General features: G+C 34.6%; 1 protein-coding gene across 4 annotated transcripts in view; it reads right to left on the minus strand.

Annotated features, from left to right (window-relative positions):
- Positions 1-13,287, minus strand: part of LOC141448320 (protein croquemort-like) — a 41,770-nt gene extending 28,483 nt beyond the window's left edge. For 2 of the 4 annotated variants that reach the window (XM_074116625.1, XM_074116623.1), the window contains exon 1: positions 13,052-13,287. The gene's annotated coding sequence lies outside the window, so the exon portion shown is untranslated. Of the gene's footprint in view, positions 1-11,120; positions 11,520-13,051 lie in introns of those variants that run through there. The other 2 variants (XM_074116624.1, XM_074116622.1) reach the window with 2 other exon arrangements.
- Between the last annotated feature and the right edge of the window lie 334 nt (positions 13,288-13,621).

The following is a 13,621-nucleotide window of genomic DNA, read 5'->3' on the forward strand; positions in this document are numbered from 1 at the left end:
AAAAAACAAAACCGTAAACATCAATTCGGTGAAATATCACTTCCGCTGAGCCAGATTTCTTCAATTTAGAATTTTGGTTACATATATTTAGACTGTATTGATAATAAATACGTAATCCCATACATTGTAATCCCATTATCCCTGTATCCTATCGACGTTGTAGAACAGAGGTGGAGCAGTGGATTTTGAAGGAACACCGGAAACGGTGGAGATCCCGAGGCTTGACTGCCGTCAGGCTAAGGAAATTCTTGGCCTGTTAAAAAGCGGCAGGTCCCGGATCCGCCAGTTGGTTCAGGTATTGAGTGGACATGCGAATTTAGCGGTACCATCTTTTCAAATATGGCCTTACCCAGTCGCCAATCTGCGCTGGCTGTGGTGAGTCCAATGAGACTGTGCGGCACTTTGCAGAGGTGTGTCCAGTTCATTCTAAAAATAGATTTCTCGTCTTCGGAAGGTCAAATGTCTCCCTACCGGAGATTGTGGTATCTGGTAATCTTTACCAGAACTTTCTAGGTTTATTCCAGTGCACTGTAGCGATTGAGTCGCCATGTTCCCTAGAGTCCTGTTACTACTTTATTAGTTTATTGTATTGGCATCTGGCAATCTTTAGCCGGATTTGTTTTAAAGCTCCGGTATCTCTCATGAGATGAGGGGTGGGCGGGGAACAATGGGCATTTTGGATTGCCTGCGTTCCTTCCTCTTTTTGGTGGAACCGCCCTTTAAATACAATCTACAATCCCATAAATTTACTGAAATAGTTCTTTAAAGGACTTCCGGAAGAATATTACAAAGTTGCTGGGGACTTAAAAGTACTTAAAAGTAAAATATTACACAAATAAAGTTGCACATAACGCTACTTCTCTGCCAAAAAATACTGCCTTAAAAAAGGGCCATTTCCTGTTGTTTTTTTTTTTCAAAAATAATTGTTTTATATTTTTTTTTCTTTTGAGAAAATCCCTGTTAAAAAAATCTGGAAAAACAATGGGATAATGGGGGAGCACTTCCGGCTAGCTGATGATGCCCAAAAAGCTCAGTGTTCCATGTGGCATTCGTTTACGTTTAAAATTTTTCCAACACGTGGCAAAATATCATGTTGACTTTATTGGAATCAACTACCTGCCACTGATTTAAAAAAAAAAACTGTTTACTGTGTAAACTTATAGTGTAAACAATAACCATATTGGGAATAGATAAATAATGACTGTTACAATGACAACATTAATTTGTCCGTTCACTTAAAAAAAAAAAAGTATAGATGTTTATAGTTGATTTTGTTCCGTCATGGCATGCATGTTTATCGTTGATTTTGTTCCGTCATATAGCATGCATGTTTATCGTTGATTTTGTTCCGTCGTATCATGCAGTTTATCGTTGATTTTGTTCCGTCGTATCATGCAGTTTATAGTTGATTTTGTTCCGTCATGGCATGCATGTTTATCGTTGATTTTGTTCCGTCATATAGCATGCATGTTTATCGTTGATTTTGTTCCGACATGGCATGCATGTTTATCGTAACCCTGACCGGATTCGGACTTGAATTCATTATTAGAGGAAGATTGATTAGTTTGGTGCAGAGATTTCGAGTTACTTAGTCAAGCGAGAAGGAACACAAAAATAATAATGCAAGAAACACAAATAATGCATGGAATTAACACCGTCTGTATGAGTTGCAATAAAAAATTATAACCAAAAGATCATAAATTTTTAAATTAAAAAAGATAAAAATGAAACAAAAATTCAGTTAGAACTATAAAGTAAATTTTATAATTAATAAAAATTTGATTTAAAATATAAATAAAGAACTGATACATAAATAGAAACTGATCTACACTAATAATTCTATTATATACGTATACATACATACTCGTATAAAGCTCTGTTTTTTTAAATATCTTAATTGCATTCCAAAACTGTTTTGAATCTTTAGCACATTTTAAACTGTTTATTACAGAATCGTAATACTCGTAATTTTTTAGTTTTACAAAGCTGATCATAATTCTTTTTACATTCCAAATACATATACTTTATTACTGTGGAGTTCACTGTTTGCTTCTGTAGTGATAACATCGCTGCGTGTTTTTTCGTTAAAAAAGTGGTTTAAAGTTAACGTAGAAAAATAATTTTTTGCCAGTGTTTTCTTTAATGTGTGTCTGTGGTTGTGGTAAAATTTCAGAAAAATCTATCGACTGGTTTGAGAGTTTTAGATTATTTTAAAACTTATTAAATCTGAGGATTTGATAGTGAACTGATGTGGAGGGGGAAGCTATCTTACTTTCGCTAGCCCCACCTGCTTCATACATAGTACACTGGTATTATTTATCTTTAAGAAGAAGTAATATTGTTTATTTTTCAAATAATACTTTTAATATCAGACTGTTTATAAACATTTCTTTCTTTTCACTTCTAATTTGCCGTTTAAGTGCTTATTTTGCTCATTTTATATTATATTTTTTATTTTTTTTTATTTTTTCTGATTTTATAACTTAATAAGAGGTGAAAAAATTAACATATTGGATTTACATTTGTGGAAAATTAAACAAAAAAGTACGTATTTGTTACATGTCGGATTCCTCTCCGATCAATTTTAAACGTCAGAGGAGTTCACCAGGGGATTCTGATAAGACTTTAAAAAAAAAAAATACAGCTAATATGGCTGATTATAATTCTTCTGAATTTGCTGCGGCAATAAGGGCGGTGATGACCGGATTGCTTGACGAAAAACTGGCACCTGTTGCTACGAAAGAAGATATTGCTTTGCTCAGAATCGATATTACAGAACTCAAGGAGGAAAATGCTCGACTTAAGGCGGAAATAGAATCTTTAAAGGCTTTAAGTACTAAATCAGATTCTAGAATTGAGGAATTAGAGTTAGCTTCTCGCAGAAACAATTTAATTTTTAAAGGGGTGACTTATTCTCCGTCGGCCGATCTCAACTCTACAATTGGTCATTTCTGCCGAGATTTACTGAAGGTTGACGTTTCATCGGATCAATTCAATGTTATTCCTCTAGGAAATGTTACTAGTAAACCTAATAGACCTCTGTTGGTGTCTTTCCTGCGCCTTCAAGACAAGATTAAGGTTCTTAACTGCACTAGAATTTTGAAAGGTACAGGTTTTGTTGTTCATCAAGATCTCCCAGAGGCCACCCGGAAGAAGCGTTCTAATCTTCTTCTGCTGAGGAGAGAAATTATGAGACTGAACAATCAGATTGGTGTGGGAGTCCGCACAAACTACTTACTGGTGGATGGCTGTAAATTCTTTTGGTCAGATCAAGATGGCTTACGTTTTGCTGGTGGTGATGGCACTCAAAAATTAAGCAGTTTAGTGAAGGTTAACCTTCACGGTTTTATCGCAGCTCTACTAACTGGCAATCTTCCTAAAGATTACTTTTCATCTGCATGCCAAAATGCTACTGGGTCATCTTTACTGCCTGCAGTACCTTCTGCTACTTCCTGAGATCCTCCTGCCGTCTGCAACGGAGGCTATTCTTCAAAGAGTCTTGTTCGGCCTATCTCTATTATTTCTTATAATGTCTCCGGGTTACGATCAAAAATTCTTAATTCAGATTTTTTGCATTTAATTAGAAACTTTGATATTTTTATTCTGATTGAAACTTTTATAATAGAAGATTCTTTTGGTTTGTTTAATAAATATTTTCCAGAACATAAGTTGATTTGGGAGTCAGCTATTAGACTATCTAACCGTGGGCGAGCTAGTGGGGGTAAATTAATTGGGGTGAGGAATTCCCGTGCTAATATTCGTGTTTCTTATTCAGCCGGACATCCTCACATCTGTTTGCATAACAATGATAATACGGTCATTAAGTTATTGCCGGTCTATCTGAATTGTGGTAATTGGGAAAATGACTTCGCTGCTCTTTGTGATTTTTGTGAAAACTGCCCCGCTGAAAATATGATTTTGATAGGAGACTTTAATGTTAGGATTGGCAGTTCTCAGCTTCTTCCGGATGATTTAACACTTAACAATCCTAATTGCAATTCAATTAGAATATCAAAAGATACATCGCTTAATTCCGCCGGTACTAAATTTATTAATTTTTGTGATGAAAATGATCTTGTGATTTTGAATGGGCGCTTTGTTGATGATTTTGAGGGTGAGTTTACTTTTGTTGGCCCAATGGGCTGTTCGGTAAACGACCTTTGTTGCGTATCGTACGACTGCCTACCCCAGGTGGAACGTTTTTCTGTTTTGAGTGAGACCTTCTCTGACCATTTACCTCTTTCTGTGTATGTTAACTTACATGAAGCCAGTAATGATCCTTTACCTTTGTTGCCTCAGCTGATTTGGTTGGACTCTGCCCTAGATGTTTATCGCGCTAATCTTGAAGTCGCTCTTACTTCTATAAATCAATTTCCTGAAAATGCTCAAGATTATGCGGATGCCATCACTAGCTGCATTAAAAAAGCGAGTCCCATACCATCTTGTTCTGCCTCCTTTATAAAAAGCTACCAGAAAAAGCCCTGGTTTAATTTTAAGTGTTTGAGAGCAAGATCCAGATCATTTAGGTGTCTTAATTTATTTCGTAAAACTAATTCCATAATTGCCAAAGATGCCTATTTACAAGCAAAAAAGGATTATGTTGTAATATGTACAGCACAAAGAAAGGAATATTTTTCAGCTCTTTGTGATAAGTTTGTAGCTGCCTCGGACTCCAAACAATTTTGGAAATTGGTTAATTGTTTTCGTCGTAAGAACTTTATTATAGGGTCTGATTTGTCTGTGGATAAGTTAATGTCTCACTTCAAAACTCTTCTCAATCCTCCTGTAGTATCTGTTCCTTCCTATGCTGAACCATCTCTGTTCTCTCCCACTTTAGATTCTCCTTTCTCCAGTGATGAGCTGCTTACCATAACTTCTAATCTTAGGCGTAACAAGGCTCCCGGGCCTGATCGCATAACTTACGAGTTTTACAGGTATGCCCCTACTGTATTTCTTGATAAACTTTTGGCTTTTTTTAACTATATTTATGAGCGGAGCGATATTCCTCCATCTTTTGGCAAATCCATAATTTTTCCACTCTATAAAAAAGGGAATATTAGTGATGTTACGAACTACAGAGGCATCTCCTGCTTAGATACCGTGGCAAAAATTTTTACCTCATTGTTGCTCGCCCGTTTAAATCAGTTCGTGTCCGAAGGCAACTTGTTGACCGAATTTCAGTCAGGCTTTAGGCGTGGTTATTCTGCTTTGGATAACATATTTATTTTAACAAACTTAGTAAATCTTAAGCTCTCTGCGAAGGGTCGGAAAATTTATTGTTTTTTCATCGACCTTAAGTCAGCCTTCGACACTATTAACCACTCTTCTTTGTTTTTGAAGTTATTTAACTTGGGCGTCTCTTCCAAGTTTATAAGGGCTTTAAAAATGTTATACTCCTTTGCAGCTTCCTCAGTCCGTTGTTCAGACAGAATATCCAATTTTTTTAAAGTTGGATCAGGAGTGAGACAAGGATGTCTTTTGAGTCCCATTCTGTTTGCACTCTTCATAGACGATTTGCCATCGCTTCTGGAGGGTGGGGTACTTATCGGTGACACAAAAATAAAAATTCTGCTTTATGCTGATGATATTGTGCTCATCTCCGATAATCCAGTAACACTCCAGAGAAATATTAATATTTTAGAGGTATACTGTAACCAGTGGAATCTCTCTGTCAATTTACAGAAGTCAAAAATAATTATTTTTCGAAAAGGCGGTAGGTTTGCTTCTTCGGAAAAGTGGACATATAGGGGTGAAAGAATTGAGGTGGTCAACAGATATAAATACCTTGGAGTAGTTTTGACTCCTCGTCTTTCCTTCCTTCCCCACCTAGAAGACAGAGTATCACAAGCAAAAATAGGCATAAACAGAGTTTGGTCAAACTTCATTCTGAATAGAAATGTACCTTTAAGCTCCAAGTACCGGGTGTTCGGCAGTATATCGCGTGCAGTTGTGTGCTATGGAGCCCAAGTATGGGGTTTTCAGTCGTACGATGTGCTGGAAAAATTTCAGAGATTTTTCATCAGGAAATTGTTCTCCCTACCTTCATCCTCTCCTAATTATATGTTAGCAATAGAAACAGCTATGGAACCTCTGGAGTGTTTCACACTTCATTTACACCTTAAATATTGCCTCAAGGTACTCTCTCTCCCGGATTGTAGACTGCCTAAGAAGGTGGCGCTTGAGGTTATAAAGGGGGGATCTTACTGGTTTAAGCACTGGCTCACCCTATCACGAACATATTCTTGCCAATTTAACGGTAGTTTAGACGATCTTTCGAAGTGGGGTAGCCAGCTTTCTCCTTTGAGATCTAAGATTTGTGTAGCTCATCTCGAACAGTCTGTGAGTCGAGCGGTTGCTTCAGATAGATTCCTTTTATATAGGTTTCTATTAAGTGAGTATAGGGACCAGGTTACGGCCTCATTATCGCACGATCTTTCCTTCAATGAAGTGCGCTGGTTATTTAAACTAAGGGGTGAACTTTTATTCTTGAATTTCAGACCTTGGCTCGAAAGAGACTCTGATCTGGAAAGGTGTCAACTTTGTAATTCTGGTAGGTCGGAAGATATGTATCATTTCCTTGGAGAATGTCCCCTTTTGGCAGAATTTCGTTTACTCTATTTTAATAAGCACACTCTCTCGAGAGCTGATGTGGTTTCTTTTTTATCAGGCCAAGAACATCCCCGTCCTTTGCTCCAGTTCGCTCGCCTTGCCTGGAAGGTTAGGTATGGTTGGATATCTGACTCTAATTAGTTTTTGTGTGGCCTTATTTATTTCTCTCTCTCTCTTTCTTTCTTTTTTTTTTGTTTTTTATTTCCCTTTTTATATCTCAACTAGTTTGTATTTTCTAGGCGTGATTTTCATTTTTGTATATTTGTATGTAATTATTGTTTTTTTAAATAACTCTTTATTTCATTTATATTTTTGGATTAATTATTTACTTATTTGTTATTATTATTTTTTTTTTTTTTATTATTTGTTTTTTACCTTTTTATTTTATTATACTGGTTTGATTTATTTATTTGTAGTTTAATTTGTTTAGTTACAAGAAGAAAAATTAATTACTTTTGCAGTGAACTCTGGCAGACGGCTAAAGCCATTGCTAGTATATTTTGTATATATTATCTAATGTAAATTACTTTTTCAAAAATAAATATTATTATTATTATTATTATTATTATTATTACTTTATTACTGTAACTACAATTAGTTCGCCCAACAACTTGTAACAAATTAAAACAATTTTTTCTTTCCTTGAAACATTGCCTAGTCACAAAGTCACAAACCATTCTTGTTTAATGAGCAGGGGTTTACCAGGGGTTTACCGTATTGACATTTAGGGGCGGCATTTTCACATACACTGAGTGAGGGTAGACATGGACTTTTCGGGGTCACCATTGAAGACATATTTATCTTAATTCATTTTGAAGTTTTTGCTTATATTTCAAACTATTTTCTTCACTTCAAAGTAATTTTGGTAAAAGCAGGAGTGTTTACAATATCATTTGTATGGATACTGAAAGATGAACTGTTAAAGCAATAGGACAGTGATCGGAAAAACATTCCCGTAACATTGCAAATTGATTGTTTGCAAAAGAGAAAAACTGACCCAACAAAGATCATTCACTGATGACCCCCATAGCTCCGATGAACGTTAAATCCCCCTCTTCGTCACCTTTAGTTCCACCATTTAGAAATAATTAAATCATTATTGTCGCAGAATTCTAGCCATTGTTTACCTTTAGAATTTAAATTTTTATCTTTAGGTTTACGTTCAGAACTAATATTAGCATTCGAATAAATTTTACTCAGATCGCACATTAAAATTATTTACCTCAGCCTCACAAAACAAATTCTCCAAATTTACAAAATCTTGTTCCCAATTGATATAAACTAGCACAATTTTAAATTACGGTATCAACACTTTGCACAAATTTAATGACCACATTATTGCTTACTCGTACAAAAGCTTATTGCATTACTCCTAAATTTTGATTTTTTTGAATCCGTAAATATTGCCACCAATTGCCCTACCATAAATATTATGACGTACCGCTGGAAGTACAAACAAATGGGTAAATCTCTTAAATAATTTTCAAATAATTGTGAATCATTTTCCTCTAAAAAAAAAAGTCTCGAAGAGTAAAACAATATCAAAATCCTTAATAAAATTTAGGAAAAGAAAATTATCCTTCTTATTTTTAAAGCCCGCTATATTACGTGGTGGGACAAAAGGTATGAACCGGTTTTAAAGGGATGTAAAACAATAACAATTCAACTTACAGAAATTATGTTTATACTGTTTAATTCAGTACAGAATCTAGTTTTTTACATTAAGTTTGAAAGATGATATCACGTAGGTGGCGGCCGTCAGCCGCGATGCACTCTTGAAGGCGAATTCTGAAGTTTTCAACCTACTCTTCTGCACATTTCGATGGGTATTGCCGTAACTTCCTCTCTGATTCTATCCTTAAGTTCTTCCTGGATATGTGGGACGATGTTTAAAAACTTTTTCCTTTATGTACCCCCAAAAGGACAAAATCAGAGAGGAAGTTACGGCAATACCCATCGAAATGTGCAGAAGAACGGTTGAAAACTTCAGAATTCGCCTTCAAGAGTGCATCGCGGCTGACGGCCGCCACCTACGTGATATCATCTTTCAAACTTAATGTAAAAAACTAGATTCTGTACTGAATTAAACAATATAAACATAATTTCTGTAAGTTGAATTGTTTTTACATCCCTTTAAAACCGGCTCACACCTTTTGCCCCACCCAGTATAAGCAAGAATCGTAAAAGCGAACTCATTACCTTCATTGACGAAAATTTTATTTTTCACTACCACTTTCTTTTGAATTTTTCCGCTCAATTGCTTGTAGACCTTTCTTCTCATCAATTTTCCTTCCCTTATCCAATTACGTAAAGTTCCATCTGAAACTTTATCTAGTCCAGTACTTAAGGAATCATCATCTCTCTCACTTTCCGACGGTGAAACAGTGCTTGCATCACCCTTTTTCTGCAGTTGGTCCAGACTCCAGGATCTTCCATCTATTTTCAGCTTATCAATAGTACATGAAAGCTTTTTTTTATTTTCACTGCGTGCCTCCATCTCCAAAAAGGGTAAAGCTTTTTTCTAATTTCTCTAACTCTCAGGGGGAAAATCCTCAGTTAAAACTAAATTGGTTTCTTCCAAATTTTTCGCAGATCTTAATACCTCATATTTGCATCTCAGTGCTGAAAATCTTACTGAATACTGGCCGATTATTTCTTTTATTAATACCAACTCTCCTTATTACATCCAATATCTTCCAAATTGACTTCTGTTTACAGCATCTCCCGGAAAATAGATTCAATTTCCTTTTCTAAATCATAGATTTTTTTGGTGTCTTTCACAGGGAAATTGAATAGAAGTAAGTTTTTTCTTTTGTGAACATCTTCAGATTGTTTAATTCGTCCCTCTGATTCTGTAATTTTGTCACGGCTTTTTTTGCAAGAGCAGATTTATCTTTTTGTCAGTACTTTTGACTTTTTCAATCAGATCATCATTTATTTGACTCAACTCTGTACGTAACTGCCTAATTAAAGATATTAAATCATTTAGATTGGGCTCTTTGTCTCCCATTTTATTAATAAAGTAAATCAGATTTTTTAAAAAAAAAAATTATATGATTATTTAGTAGAATTCAAATAAAGTATTTTATTGTGACACCAACATTTATTAATAAAAAAAATCTCAAATAAATGGTAAAAGCGAGAGTTGTCTAATTTGACTTTGAACTGAGACTCTAACTATTAGCAGTCAATAAATCTATCGGTACATAGATCGACAAAAATACGCATAGAAACATCCACAGATCAACGTAGATCTTCAGCGAGAGAGTTCTTGTATATTTATTTTAACCAATTCTCTTCTCTTCTCTTCTATTCACTCCCCACTCCAATAACTAATGTGCTGTTTAATGAAGCAGTTAACATTAAAGATAAATTATTACTTTAATCAATAACAAGCAAACGGCTGGAACAATTTTTTCAAAAATTTACACGTAAATTCAACTCACAATTTAAACAATAAATGTGCCAAAATTCAAATCAAAATTCAACTTCTAACCACTCCAAATTACATAAAAATCACTGAGCACACAAAAAAGATGTTGACTTTTCCACTTCTAGAATGCAACTCGTGTTTGACCAGTATAACGATCCAATTGGAAAAGCCCAGAGTTTGTATTTTTGAAATTTGGATTAGGCGCCATCATTTTGGAAACGTTAAGTTTTTAGATAACATTGGAAGTTGCCACTTTCATTGAATAGATTTTGAAGTAATATTCTAATATAGATTGTCGTTAAAACTCATCGCTAACGTGCAGATCTGAAATTTTTATTTGAAACATTTCTGTCAGCTGGATCATTCATTAAACAATTCTGAAAGTGCCTTTCTAAAAAATCTAAAGAAAGTCTAGTTTCCCCAAAATGTTATTTCCCTCGCACCTTTACTGATTCTGGGAACAATAAAACCGATATTTCTGGCGTAAATGCAGTTTCTTAATAATTGACATAATACATTTAATAACAGTTGTCTATTACCACAGTAAAGAGAAAAAAAAATGAATTCTAAACTAAAAGTTTTAGTTGTGTGAATAAAAACTATTTAATGAGATGCCAAATTTAGTAAAGGTTATGCTAAAAATAATGCAGTTTTCTGATCGTAAGGCCTATGCAACGAACACGTTACTAGGGAATGAATAAGATTATTCTCTAAGTTATTTAGCTAAACTAACTGTACATATTATTGTTACCAACAGATTGAAAACATGCCTTTCAGAGTCTAATACAATGACGAACATTTTCCTTGCATCATAACTTCTTGCACCCTCCAGGTTAAAAACTTAGGAGTCAACACACTCGCAAATATTTTTTTTTGCTTTTGTTTTCAAAAACAACTTTCTTATTATTACACAGGGGACCAGAAAACAAATTTTTTCCAGTGATAATTCGAAATGGTAAATTTGGTGCGATAGTACTGTTGTTAGGACAATGGAAAATTTTTGTCCGTCAGCCAAGTTACATTCTACTTTGTTTTGTACTTAAAATTAAAATATATTTTTGAAGTTTATGAAACTTACACGATCTATTGGTTATAGTGGTCGGTTACAGCTGAATGGATGGCCCTGGTCATTGTAACTGATGGCACCAAAATTTTCCATTTAAGTGCTAAATAATTTCCACCTTTGGTCAATTTGGCTTTCCCCTAACCACCTGCAGCAATAATCACTTAACGCTGAAAGAAGTGATATCCGTCCTCTCTTGCACGATAATCGCACATGGTACAAAGTCCGCTCAAGTCAGAGGCAAACGGTTTTGTAATCGAGGTTTAACCACTGGTACATCTCGATCCGGAACCACACCTTCAGTTTAGTGCAACTTATTTACGTTATTTGAGTTTTTTTTCAAAAAAAAAGTATAGATCTGGTAATGGAAAGCAACAAACTTTGTTTTGGCCATTTGGGCGGGATACGTTTTCAAAATATCAGCTGTTTGCTTTTAACCATCATTTAGCCACCTAAAGAACTTGTTTAGTTTACAAAGAAATCTTTTGTCCTGTTTATATAGAGCAAATAAACAAAGATGTTTTTATAAAACTAATTATATATATAAAAAAACTAAGAAGTTGATATTGAAACTATAAATATTTATTTGTATTATCTATGCGCCAGAGTTGCTAATAAACTAGATCACGCTATCTTTGTATGCACTGGAGCGCAATCTAAAGAAATGCGCCAAAAAAAAAATTAATTGCGATTTGAACTGCAGTTCAAGCAAAATTAATTTTGTTTTCAAAACTTGGAATTTTTACTAAAAAAAGAGTAGAAATTTAATCCTCCGGGGGGGGGGGGGGGTCGTTTCTTCAAAAACTACAAATTGACTCAGTGTAGTGGCACTTGCGTGTTTTTTCTTCTGATTTCAAGTAAATCTTATCCCCCTATTAGTACGTTCAAGAAATTACAAATTTGAATTTTCTTCGAATTTTTCGAAACCAAAAGATCTCAGACCAATTTCTGAAAAGGAAAAAAAAAAACTTACTTTTCCGAACTAAGCGGACCTCAAAATCAAGAATTTCCGTAGTTTATGCAACGTTTCTTGCTATTTCCGGTAGAGGATCTTCGTTCGAACTTGAATTTTTAGCTTTCTAATTAAATCCACCCTTTATATAATAGATAGAACGTTAGATAAGGCTGAAATATCATTTTAATTTGGAGGGAAACCTTCCCAATCCTCTCGCCTAAAAAATGTCTTAAAATAGAATATTTTCAAATAGGAACTTTTTACAATACATTTAACTCCTCTCAGCAGCATTTATTTAGAGGAGTTATACTTTATTCTCAATGGAGACTTAAAAGAGAAGCATCCCCCACTGCACTCCCTGAAGGGTCTTAAACATAATTTCAATAGAAAATCTTTCAAACAAAAGACCGGATTAAAGAAAATCACAGCTTAAAGAAAATCGAAGGAGTCATTTTTGAAACAATCTTAAAACAAAACAAAAAAGTAACCTTCACTGAAGAGTTACTTCCGTTTGGGGGGGTTTTTTGGCGCCCAAATTTTTTGAGCTTCCTGCAAAAACTTTTCGCTTTACTCTAACAAAACTTTTTCCAAAAAAAAAAACCACAATTTTCCGGACACCGGGGGGGGGCCTTAAAACGCGGGATATTTCAGAACATTGGACACGATCGCAATTCTACTTAGTGACGTCGCTTACAGTTGGTTTGTTTACCAACAGAATCACGTGTTTTTAAACCACACTGCTCTGGTTAAGCTAGCTCGGGGTTTTGGTTAGCTACATTTTATTTATTTCGTTTAATCCGTTCAAAATTGCTCGTGTTTTATGAAAGTTGATTTGATTATTGGGTAGGGACCAAATAATATTAGCGGACTCTCTTGTGTTTATAACAAACTTACAGAATAAAGAAGTAAATTTAGAATTTCAAGTAAAAGTAACCAAATTTAACTATAAAAGAACAACACAGCTAAGCAATCTAAAATCAAATTGAAGTACCTGGTTGAGTTCCGTAATTTTTGTTTTGAATTATTTCTGGACGAGATGGTTGTAGCAGTTTTTCTTTTTGATTTTTACAAATATTTTTTTATCACTAAATTGATGTTTGCAGTTTTGCTCTTCGTGAAAAATTGAAAATATTTTTAATACTTTGTTGAGTATTTACGTTTAAATAATTTTCCTAATTCACAGTGGTTGTACTTCACCCTACGGACGGTTAATAAGTCACCCTGTTGCTACTGATATTGTAGCCTAGTTCATCCCCTCTACTAGGCTTCTAGTATTGTTGTCTATTTCCCCCTCTCCGAATGATTTTTCTTTCATCATAATAATTCAGTTAGTGTTCTTGCTAGTTAAACAAATGTTCTTCTATGTACTGTAAATCTACATTAGGATTTCATCATATTTCTGTTTTCTGATACCAGTGCTAATATAAGGATTCCCACACCCTCCTAATCCTAGTTAATTTCAAAATTGAGGTTTCACCAGGAATATTCAACTACCAGGTGTCTTCAAAACCTTTTTTTTTAATTATTCTTAGTATTAGGACGCTCATCAATCAACCTGGTA

The sequence above is a fragment of the Rhodnius prolixus genome, unplaced genomic scaffold (assembly GCF_049639745.1).
Source record: "Rhodnius prolixus isolate KJV_2025 unplaced genomic scaffold, Rpr scaffold_19, whole genome shotgun sequence".
NCBI classification, from domain to species: Eukaryota; Metazoa; Arthropoda; class Insecta; order Hemiptera; family Reduviidae; genus Rhodnius; species Rhodnius prolixus.